At 38.8% G+C, this 9093-nt stretch overlaps 1 long non-coding RNA gene across 2 annotated transcripts; it reads right to left on the bottom strand.

Moving 5' to 3' along the window:
- Positions 1–1552: 1552 nt before the first annotated feature.
- Positions 1553–6887, bottom strand: LOC137477887 (uncharacterized). 2 transcript variants are annotated; one of them, XR_011001250.1, is made up of 4 exons: positions 6658–6887; positions 5262–5336; positions 4965–5075; positions 1553–2521 (listed from the first exon to the last, which is right to left on the bottom strand). It is a non-coding gene; the product is annotated as an uncharacterized lncRNA (long non-coding RNA). The 2 variants fall into 2 exon arrangements; XR_011001249.1 differs by having other exon boundaries at positions 1557–2521; positions 4587–5075.
- Between the last annotated feature and the right edge of the window lie 2206 nt (positions 6888–9093).

The following is a 9093-nucleotide window of genomic DNA, read 5'->3' as shown; positions in this document are numbered from 1 at the left end:
AATCACCTTCCTCCACCTTATCTCAATTTTATGCTCTTTTACAATCTAGGGTGGGAAAACAGAAAACAAAAACAAGTCTAAGTTCACGAAACTACACTGCTTTAAACAAGCTGATCTGACATTCTCAGCAAAAAAGCACAATCATATCTACACTGGCATATTCCCAAAGAACTCACACCAATCCCAGTATTTATTTTCTTTGCTTGTTGAGTAATTCCACCTTACTTAGCATTTCAGAAATTTTTTCTAACCAAATACAGCCATAGGTCAAATTATATTACCTACTCTTCACCTACCATCATGCAATTTGCTGGATGAAGATTTGCTGAAAGACTGACTTCTTTTCAGACATATTAAGCATACAGTATGAAAACAATTGAAATTAAATCTGCTGGCAAAGCATAAATGTAATGTATTTGACAACCATTCCTTTTATCCAAACTGACCCATTAAAGTATCTTATGGATTAAGCCATGGATAGTACTTGTTATTCCAAGAGAAAATCTGCTCATTCCTCTATTACTAATTTCTCCGGATTCCTTTAATTCAACAGAACCTGTAAAAGCTTACAAAATTTCTATTTTTCATCATCTTCAACGTAAAATTAATGAACTGTAGTTCCATTCGACCTCACTATTTCTGTTGCCAGGAATGAGTAAATTGAATATGCTCTGAAAATGGAAAACAATCAAGACAAGAAGTATTTTACTTATCATTTTGGAAAATAATCAAAGACCTTCCAATATTTCTTGAAGAAAATCAAGTCTGATAGGACCGAAGCTGCAGGAGTTTATTAGAAAAGCAAATTCCAGGAGTTTCTCCTTAAGAATACATACTGCCAATACTCCATAACTTCTGGCCTATATAAATTCAGATATGAGGACATTACAAGTTTGTACAATCAGCTCAGTTCCAAGCAATACTTAAGGTATTTGTCATCCCCATATTTTTAAGACGTTGGGAATAGATTATAATCTGTTTTTTTTTTTTTTTTTAGATGGGAACTGAGGCAATGAAATGTTTAAGTAACTTACTTTTGCTTGCACAATACATTGAACCACGTGTAGAACTCACTGAGTGAATCTTACATACTCATGCCTTAAACATTGCACTGCCATTCCCCAGTGCATAATCCTTCACCTTTTTGATAAGATACAAAACTACCCTTTTCACCTCAGCTTTTCACCCTACCTCTTGGATTTTAAGAGTCATCATTCCTGGTTATATCGTTTCTATATCTACAATTCTCTCTTCCTGCAATATGAGATTTATTGTCCTCCTCTGCTTTTATTCCTTACTTGAAGTCTCAGGTGCTGGTTTACAAGCACATAATAATCAAATGATTCAAAGTCAGGATTAACAAAGGGCATCTGATGTAACTATTTTTTTGTTTAGTTCCTGAACCTCATAGACTATTTGAAAGAAGTTCTCTCTTACCTTATATTGTACAGAACTCACCCACACAATCAGACCTTAGTTTTCAAAATGTTAAGAATTACCTTAGTTTTCAAAATGTTAAGACTTACTTTAAGTCCTGAGGCAGTGCCCTATATTCTGTTGTGAGTTTAGGACTCACTCTGGGAGAAAAAAGATGAGTGTTTTGCTACATAACAGACTTTTTTTTTTTTTAAGTTAACAAGCCCATTAACTTACATAACCTTCACTGAATTAGCCATCTAATAAGCAAGAATAAATTGCACCTAAAACTGAGTAACATTAATGGACTTGCACTACAAGCATGAGTTCAGTGTAGGTGAGGGGTAAAGTATTTAGGGAGTACAGAACAGTGAAGGAGAGTGGCTTCTAAATCCATCCTTCACCTATTCATCTATTACTTTGAGGGTTTTGGTCACATGAGGAAGAAGCTCAATTTCTGCTTAGGCAGCCCAATGTTACATCGATGTAAATGCCACAATGACAATGTAGCCTTAAAACCTGAGGTGAACATATTAGCATCCTCTGTTCAAGAAAGCTGACCTCTAATAACTGAACAATCTAAAAGCATACATTATTTAGATTGCCATTTAGTGTTCCTTTACTAAAGAAAAACAGCAGGCTTATGTGAAAACTGTTAAGACAAAAGACACCAGGATTAACTTTTACGACTTCCATAGTGATTTTAACTCATTTAATCAGAAGACCACAATACACTAGTCCTTCTGAAACCAGAAAATCTCTTACTAATGATATGCAGAGACCATACCTTTCCAGTAGTTCAAAATAAGCTTAATTTCAACCTACTGGCTCCCAAAGGAAAAAAACAGAAGAGATGAAGTAGAACGGGTAAGTTAGACATTATCTTGCCAACACTGACAAAATTAGACAATAAATAATAATCAAGAAAAATTTGATACAGTGTTTTCAAAAATTGTTCAGGTGTGCTCAAGAAGGGACAATTTAAAACAGAAATATTTCTTATTTCTATTTTCTCATTCTGAGATTCCTCTGGGATGAGCTCTATACAACAGTGATTTTGTGCTGAATCTCTGCATGCAGGGGGCACCACGAACAATCCTAAGGTCTGTGAAAGATGACCAAGGAAAGATATCACATACACACTTTTACATCTAGCATAACCTGCTATTCCCCAGCCCCCACAAGAAATCCATGATGTGTTGAATACCAGCCTGGTGTTTCTGATAATACCAATTTCAATTATACCAACAAACTTGAATGGTAATTCTTAATGCTTTGTATCTGGGCTTCACCCACCAACATATTTCACAGAAAATTTAAGCATTCACACATATTTTAACAATCTTGATTTCCATAACCACTCTTCCAAAGTGAGAGGCTAAAGTTGATTTTGTTAGTAGAAATGCACAGAAAAGCACTACAGGAGACTAGTATTCTCTAGTTCATAAGAGCTTTAATGTTTGTTATTTAAACAATACACACTACGTTTATGTCAACAACTTCTGACTGTCAATTGAGCATTAAACCAAGAAAAAACTGGTTTGCAGCCTCTGATGATGTGATTCCAGGCTGGAAAGATTTTGGGTATAATTTTCAGCCAGACAGCCAAGGACACCAAGAGTTGCAAAAAAGATCAATTTCAGTTGTAAATGTTACTTTCAAACAATTCTTATTTCACTCCTGGCAAACCACTTTCTACTACCTGTTATTTGCTATGTTAACTGAAGTAGACAGGAATTTTCTAAAAAACATGATCTCCAGGAAATAAACTGACTAAAGTACTTTATTTTCCCCCTAACCTTATTTAAGAGAACAAAGCTGGAATGCTCACAGTGCATCTGTGGAAGATTTATGCCTGTATACCTATCAGCTTTCCCACTACTAGCTTTTTCATCAGCTAATTTCAAACACACTTAAGAGCAAGATAAGAATCACAAATGTTTGATGATTCCATAACTATATCATGCCCTCTTTTCTTTTAAATTAGAAATGAGGAAATATAAATCAAAAGCTACAGATTATGCCACAATGACACAAACCAGCTGTTTACAGATTCGCACTGATACACGAATTGAGAAAGGAGAAGCCTTCACACTGACTCACAAAAGCTTCTATCATGAATGGCCATGTTGATGGAAAGGTCATGGAAATCAGATTAATTTGTTACTGACTTCAGCAAGCTTTGGGTCAGAACTGCAGCCTCCAGTTACTTTTTGTCCTACCCATCTGAAAACCAGAAGCGGCGTTACAGAGATAAGAGTCACTAAAAAGCATATTTAATGTTCATCAGATAAATTATCTAGCAACACTCATTATCAATATACTGATAGTAACAGTACTGAAACATGGCACTGAGAATTTGTGTATCTATAGACTGCCTGACCAAGAGATGAGGGCATCAGCTCCTCTATACATGAAGAGCTTTTTATATCTGCTCTGTCACACAGCTGAAGTAACCAGTTGGCAACATCAGTCATCATGCACAGCAACTATATAAAAAGATGGAGACAGAAGGTCTTTAGAACTAACAAACATAAGCACAACCACTTTTCATGGCAATTAAAAATAACTACTCATGAAGTAGTTTTCATCATTTATTCAGTATTTTGATTTCTGCAGCAGAATTATTAACAAGTTAAAAGCTCAGAAAATTGCTCTGAACCACTTAGTGAGAGTTTTCCCAAGTACCTTTCACTTACAAATTAGGAATCCCTGTCAAACTCACATCCTAAATAATGTGCTAATAGACCTATTACAAGAAATTCCAGAAATGTAACGAAAAACAAAATCTTATGTTTGATTAAATAATAAATGCAAACATAATTTTGCTCAGCTATAGATAATTTTTGTAGCAATGCCTCAAGTAAAAAAACAAGACTCACTCCAGCCTAGTCCCTACTAGGCTAAATCCAGAACTTCCTAATTTACTTGCACAATTTTGAGTTTCACTCCCTACTTTTACAGTTCTATTGACAAGCAAAACATTACTATTTACAGATGAAGAAAAGGATTGCAGCTTATTACTTGAACATAGCAGTCAGAAAAAAAAAAATCTCAATTTAATGCAAATAAATTAAATAATCAGACCACAGGTACCTAAGCATCTCATTAATAAGACAAAGTATTGAAAGGTTTAAAGCCTTTATCTCAAATGGAAATAATCTGCATACCTCTTCTCCAATTTTGCAAGACTGCAGAAAGTACATCTCAAATTTGCAGCATGGCAAATTAACTTCTGCATCCTGCCTGGAAAACCACTAAATTCAGGTTCTTTTTTATCAAGGCAAAAGGAGTAAATGAAGAAAATCTACAAGTCTGCTCTCCAGATCTGTTATGGCTCAACTGAAGGTGAAGCTATTTAGAGAGGAAAGGCTCTAAACCAATAGATCTCAGTACAGGTATTTTATGCTATCAGTAAAAAGGCTTTTAATAAGCTTTGGTCTCTGGCTGTAAACAGATGACTGAAATGAAGATTTCTAGTCAAGTGTTCATTTGGTAAAAGTGCTCATACAGACAGTCCCAAATTAATGGAATCTTCTGGGATTCACCTAATTCATGTGCTGCCTGTGGCAGCATCTTACAAGGACAGCCCTACAGCAACAGTGAAGCCAGAAAATGCTCCACACGTTCCAGTTCATTCCTGTCACATCATGGACTGGCTAGGCATTAAAAAAAAAGAATATAATCAAGAAATATGGCACTTAGAGTACAACAATTAATTCACAAATTTGGAATTAAAATTAAGATCACAATACATTAATTATTCCTTAGACCTTTTCATCTCTAGTATATTTGCTTCATTTAAAAATACATCTTTGAAAGAACAAATACTGTACCAACATTACCTCCTATGACTCTGAAGACTGAATGCTGGCACATTCTCCTGCAGATAAAGAAATTGCCATCTCTATTTTCACATCCTATGCCAAAAACAGTTAGACATGAAGTTTTTACTTTAAAGCATTGGGAAGGTGGAAAATAAAACCCATAAACTTGAGAACATCTCAAAGATCTGGAAAATAATTAGACTTCTATTTGGTACTATTTTACTGCATTTTCCCCCAGTATGCAGGCAGCTCCCATGCAGAAGGATTTTTGTGAAGTCCTACACACTTGCTGCTCTTCTGCATCATCTCCATTTAACACAAACACACAGGATTTTAGCCAAGAGGTGTGTGAATAGTGCTACACTTAACATTCCTGTCAGATTAATTTCCTCCCATTCACCCAGCAACTATTATGCAAGTGTCCAGAGATCTGGCAGGCAGTTTCTGCAGCAGTTTGGGGTAAGAAAATAACCCCAGCTCTCACCTATTTAAGTTACACTACCGAGGTCCACATAAAGCAGTACAGCATAACATTTAAGCCCAAGAAAAACAGGCTTTTTTTTTTTCCAATTTCTGGTGCAATGAGGAAGAGAAACGTAAATGCTCATATAAGCAATTCAAAGGTAAACAACTTGCTTCAATTTTTACTTGGAATTTATCTCAATCAATTCTTTAAACAAAGAGTAAGAACTACCAAGTGCTTAAAGTGGTATGGCTCACAACTTAAAATGAAATTTTCTGAAACAACTGTAATTCCATCTGCAGTTTATTTCAAAAGCAATTTGTCTTCCCAGAAAACAGTTTACCACAGAAATTAATTGGTCCTCTGTACAAATCACCGTTCCTCCTGAGTGTGTTGTCTAACGGAGGCTCAAACTGCACTGGAGGCAACCCCAGGGTTACCCTGGATTTGAAGGGCTCAGGCAGACAAGGGCAGAGTCATCCAGAGCCCTGGCAGGATCCCTGATTTGCAGCTTCTCTGCTCCTTCTCATCCACTCTGGTCAGCTGGTAAGAAGACTGGGATGTGAGCTGGGAATAGCTACTCCAGTTTCTGAGGGAATTCAGCACCAGTACACCCTGGGAATGTTTTAGCTCAAATAGCTAGTACTTCAAATAATACATGGATTAAAGCAGGAAGTATTCGATTCTTGTCTTGGATCCCTTTTCTCAATAAAATTTTAAGATCCGACAAAGACAATTACTCCACCTGCTATGAAATTGCTCATATACACCTTAAAACAGTAGATTGCTTTAGGAAGGCACAATACAGTGTTCATTATTGTTCTTATCTAAAATGAAGAGAATCTGTTAAAATTTATATAGACAATATTTTAAAAGAATCTTTAAAGAAATTAAATCAAGTTGTCTGTCTCCCTGAATTATACTTCACAGATTTTAAATAGAAACTGATACTTGTCATGTACACACAGTTGAAAATGACCTTGCTGCAAAGTACATGAATAATACAGACAGTTCCTACCACACAGATATTGAGTTTTCTCTACTTATCTCTCTCTTCAGCTGTAGTCCAAGACCAAAACTTCATACAAAATTAATTAAGTTAGTGAAACTTCTGATTGTGAAGACAAAAAGTTATCTTTTAATCCACCCCAGCAACTTTGATTTTACTGATGCTACTCAAATGTGAAGCTTCTGATGGCTCCCCACATATGAGAGTAAAGAAGATACAGTTCCTCTTTTATTACTGCAATTACCACTTTCATGCCTGCTAGAACTCACTCTGAAGCATGCCATTTTTAGTTTCCTCTGGCAAACTGATTTTGATTCAACTGCTCACTGCTTAGCACATAAGAATTCTTGAATGAGGGACACAGTGTCGTAACTCCTACCTCCAGAAAGGACTTGAATCAAACAGAAATTCGGTACAGACCTGCTGAGTTTGGTAAAGTGCCTGTAAACTGTACACATTATTTCAGTCAAAAAAAGTGCCAAATAAAACTCCCTACTTATCTCTTACAATGTTTAAAGACTAAGAAATTTAACATGCTGATTTAGTTATTCTCAGCATTCAACACACAGCTTGGTAAATATTTTGCCGAAATCCAGTCTTGTTTAGAAAGGAAGGTAGGAATGGGTACAGCCATTGCTTCAAACACAACTGTGCGACCGAGCCTCTGGAGAGACCCACATGCTTCTCACATTGCCATGTCCCATGCTCAATCTCAAATACATCCACAAACGCGTGCTACAAACAGGCTGATACTGCAAGCAGCTGGTAACTGAGTGTGCTGCAAATCGGAGAGAACGCAGCTGAAAGCAGGATAGCAGCTAAGCACATTAACCTTAACTTCTACATGCTTGAGCAAACTGGCTAATCACATTCTTCATTTAACCTCTGTGTTTGTGCAATGATATTCCAACCTACAGAACAAGGTGGAAATAATTACCTGATAAGGGCTCATTGCCACAATACCTCTCATCACCTTCTTTCCTATGCATTTACAAAATTTAGGAACTTGTACAGAAATTGAGCTCTAGCTAATGAGAACATGCAGATGACTGAAATCAAGTAGTAGCTCAAAGCTGATACAACCACTGAGAACACTGCAGTTCTGTGAACTGAAAATTAACACCAAAACAGAAGTTTTCCATAAGCCACCGATACTATGGACAAAAAACCAAATCGGTAAGCTTGTTTCTGAAGCCTTGTGTGAACACCCAAAGAACAAACTGGCCTAAGAACCAGCTCCTTTCTTGCTTTCCCCCCACCCCGTATCACTATCAAGGATCTTTGTTCTCTAGACTACAATTATAAACCATCTCCATTATAGAAAAAAACAGCCTTATCAGTGGTCCTTAAGAGAGCTTCTTCAGATTCTTAGGACAGAGAGCAATAGTAAATCAAGATAAAAATAGAGCATCAATTGCCTGAAGAGTTTATGTGAGTTAAAGAATCTGTGACTAATCTCCCTGCTGACCAGTACACATAAAACTCAAATTACTTTCCCACAAGCCTTGTAGCACAGCCCACAGTGGTTAGAGAGATTCCCACAGCGATAGAGCAACTTCCTGCTTATGCCTGGCTTAGGGGCACTGGTCTCCCACAAGCCTAAAAAGAAGAAAATACCCTCTGTATTTTCCAATTAGCAGCCCAAACCGACAGAAAATGAACAAGCCACTTAGGTCTTCTAAAATAAATTTAGTCCAATACTACATCACACTCTCTCTCATGCTCTGAAAGCAGACCTTACACAGTTTAAAGAAATATTCTTAAGAGATGCTGCCTGAGCTTCATTAAAAAATGTACTTGAACGGACCAAGACCAAAAGAACCGAGCAGACGAAGTAGATAAATCTCAAGGGCTTTTCCAACCTCGGTGTTCTAGCGGTTCTACGAAAGCAGCCATGTTAACAGCTTTACTTGAAGCCTCTGTCCCCTCTCGGCAGGGCAGTCACTTAAGCACGCGTGGAAAAGCTGGGTGTTCCCACAGGCTCCTCTCCCCGCGAGCGAGGAACACCGTGTGAGCACGCCCTCACTCGCACTCTACTTGCGCTGAGAGGCCTCGCCTTTCACGCGGCTGAAGGGCGGCACGCGCAGGCGGCTCGCCCCGGGCTCCTGGCGGGGCCCGGCAGCGGCCGCGCTCCCGGCGGGCCGGGCCGGGCCGCACGCGCACGGAAGGGGAAGGGGAAGGGGAAGGGGAAGGGGAAGCGGCGGCGTGGCGCGCGCGCACCGCGCACTCGCGGCCCCGCCCCGCCGCGCCCGCCGCGCCCCCTCCCCTCCGCGAATCCCGCCGGGGGCGGCGCGGGGCGCGCGGCGCAGGCGCGCTCGGCGGGCGCGGAGAGCTCCCGCCCCCCGCGCGCCGCGGGCGCGCCGCCCCCCCTGCAGCCC

Source organism: Anomalospiza imberbis, chromosome 8, assembly GCF_031753505.1.
Source record: "Anomalospiza imberbis isolate Cuckoo-Finch-1a 21T00152 chromosome 8, ASM3175350v1, whole genome shotgun sequence".
NCBI classification, from domain to species: Eukaryota; Metazoa; Chordata; class Aves; order Passeriformes; family Viduidae; genus Anomalospiza; species Anomalospiza imberbis.
This window is presented reverse-complemented; position numbering and strand designations above follow the sequence as displayed.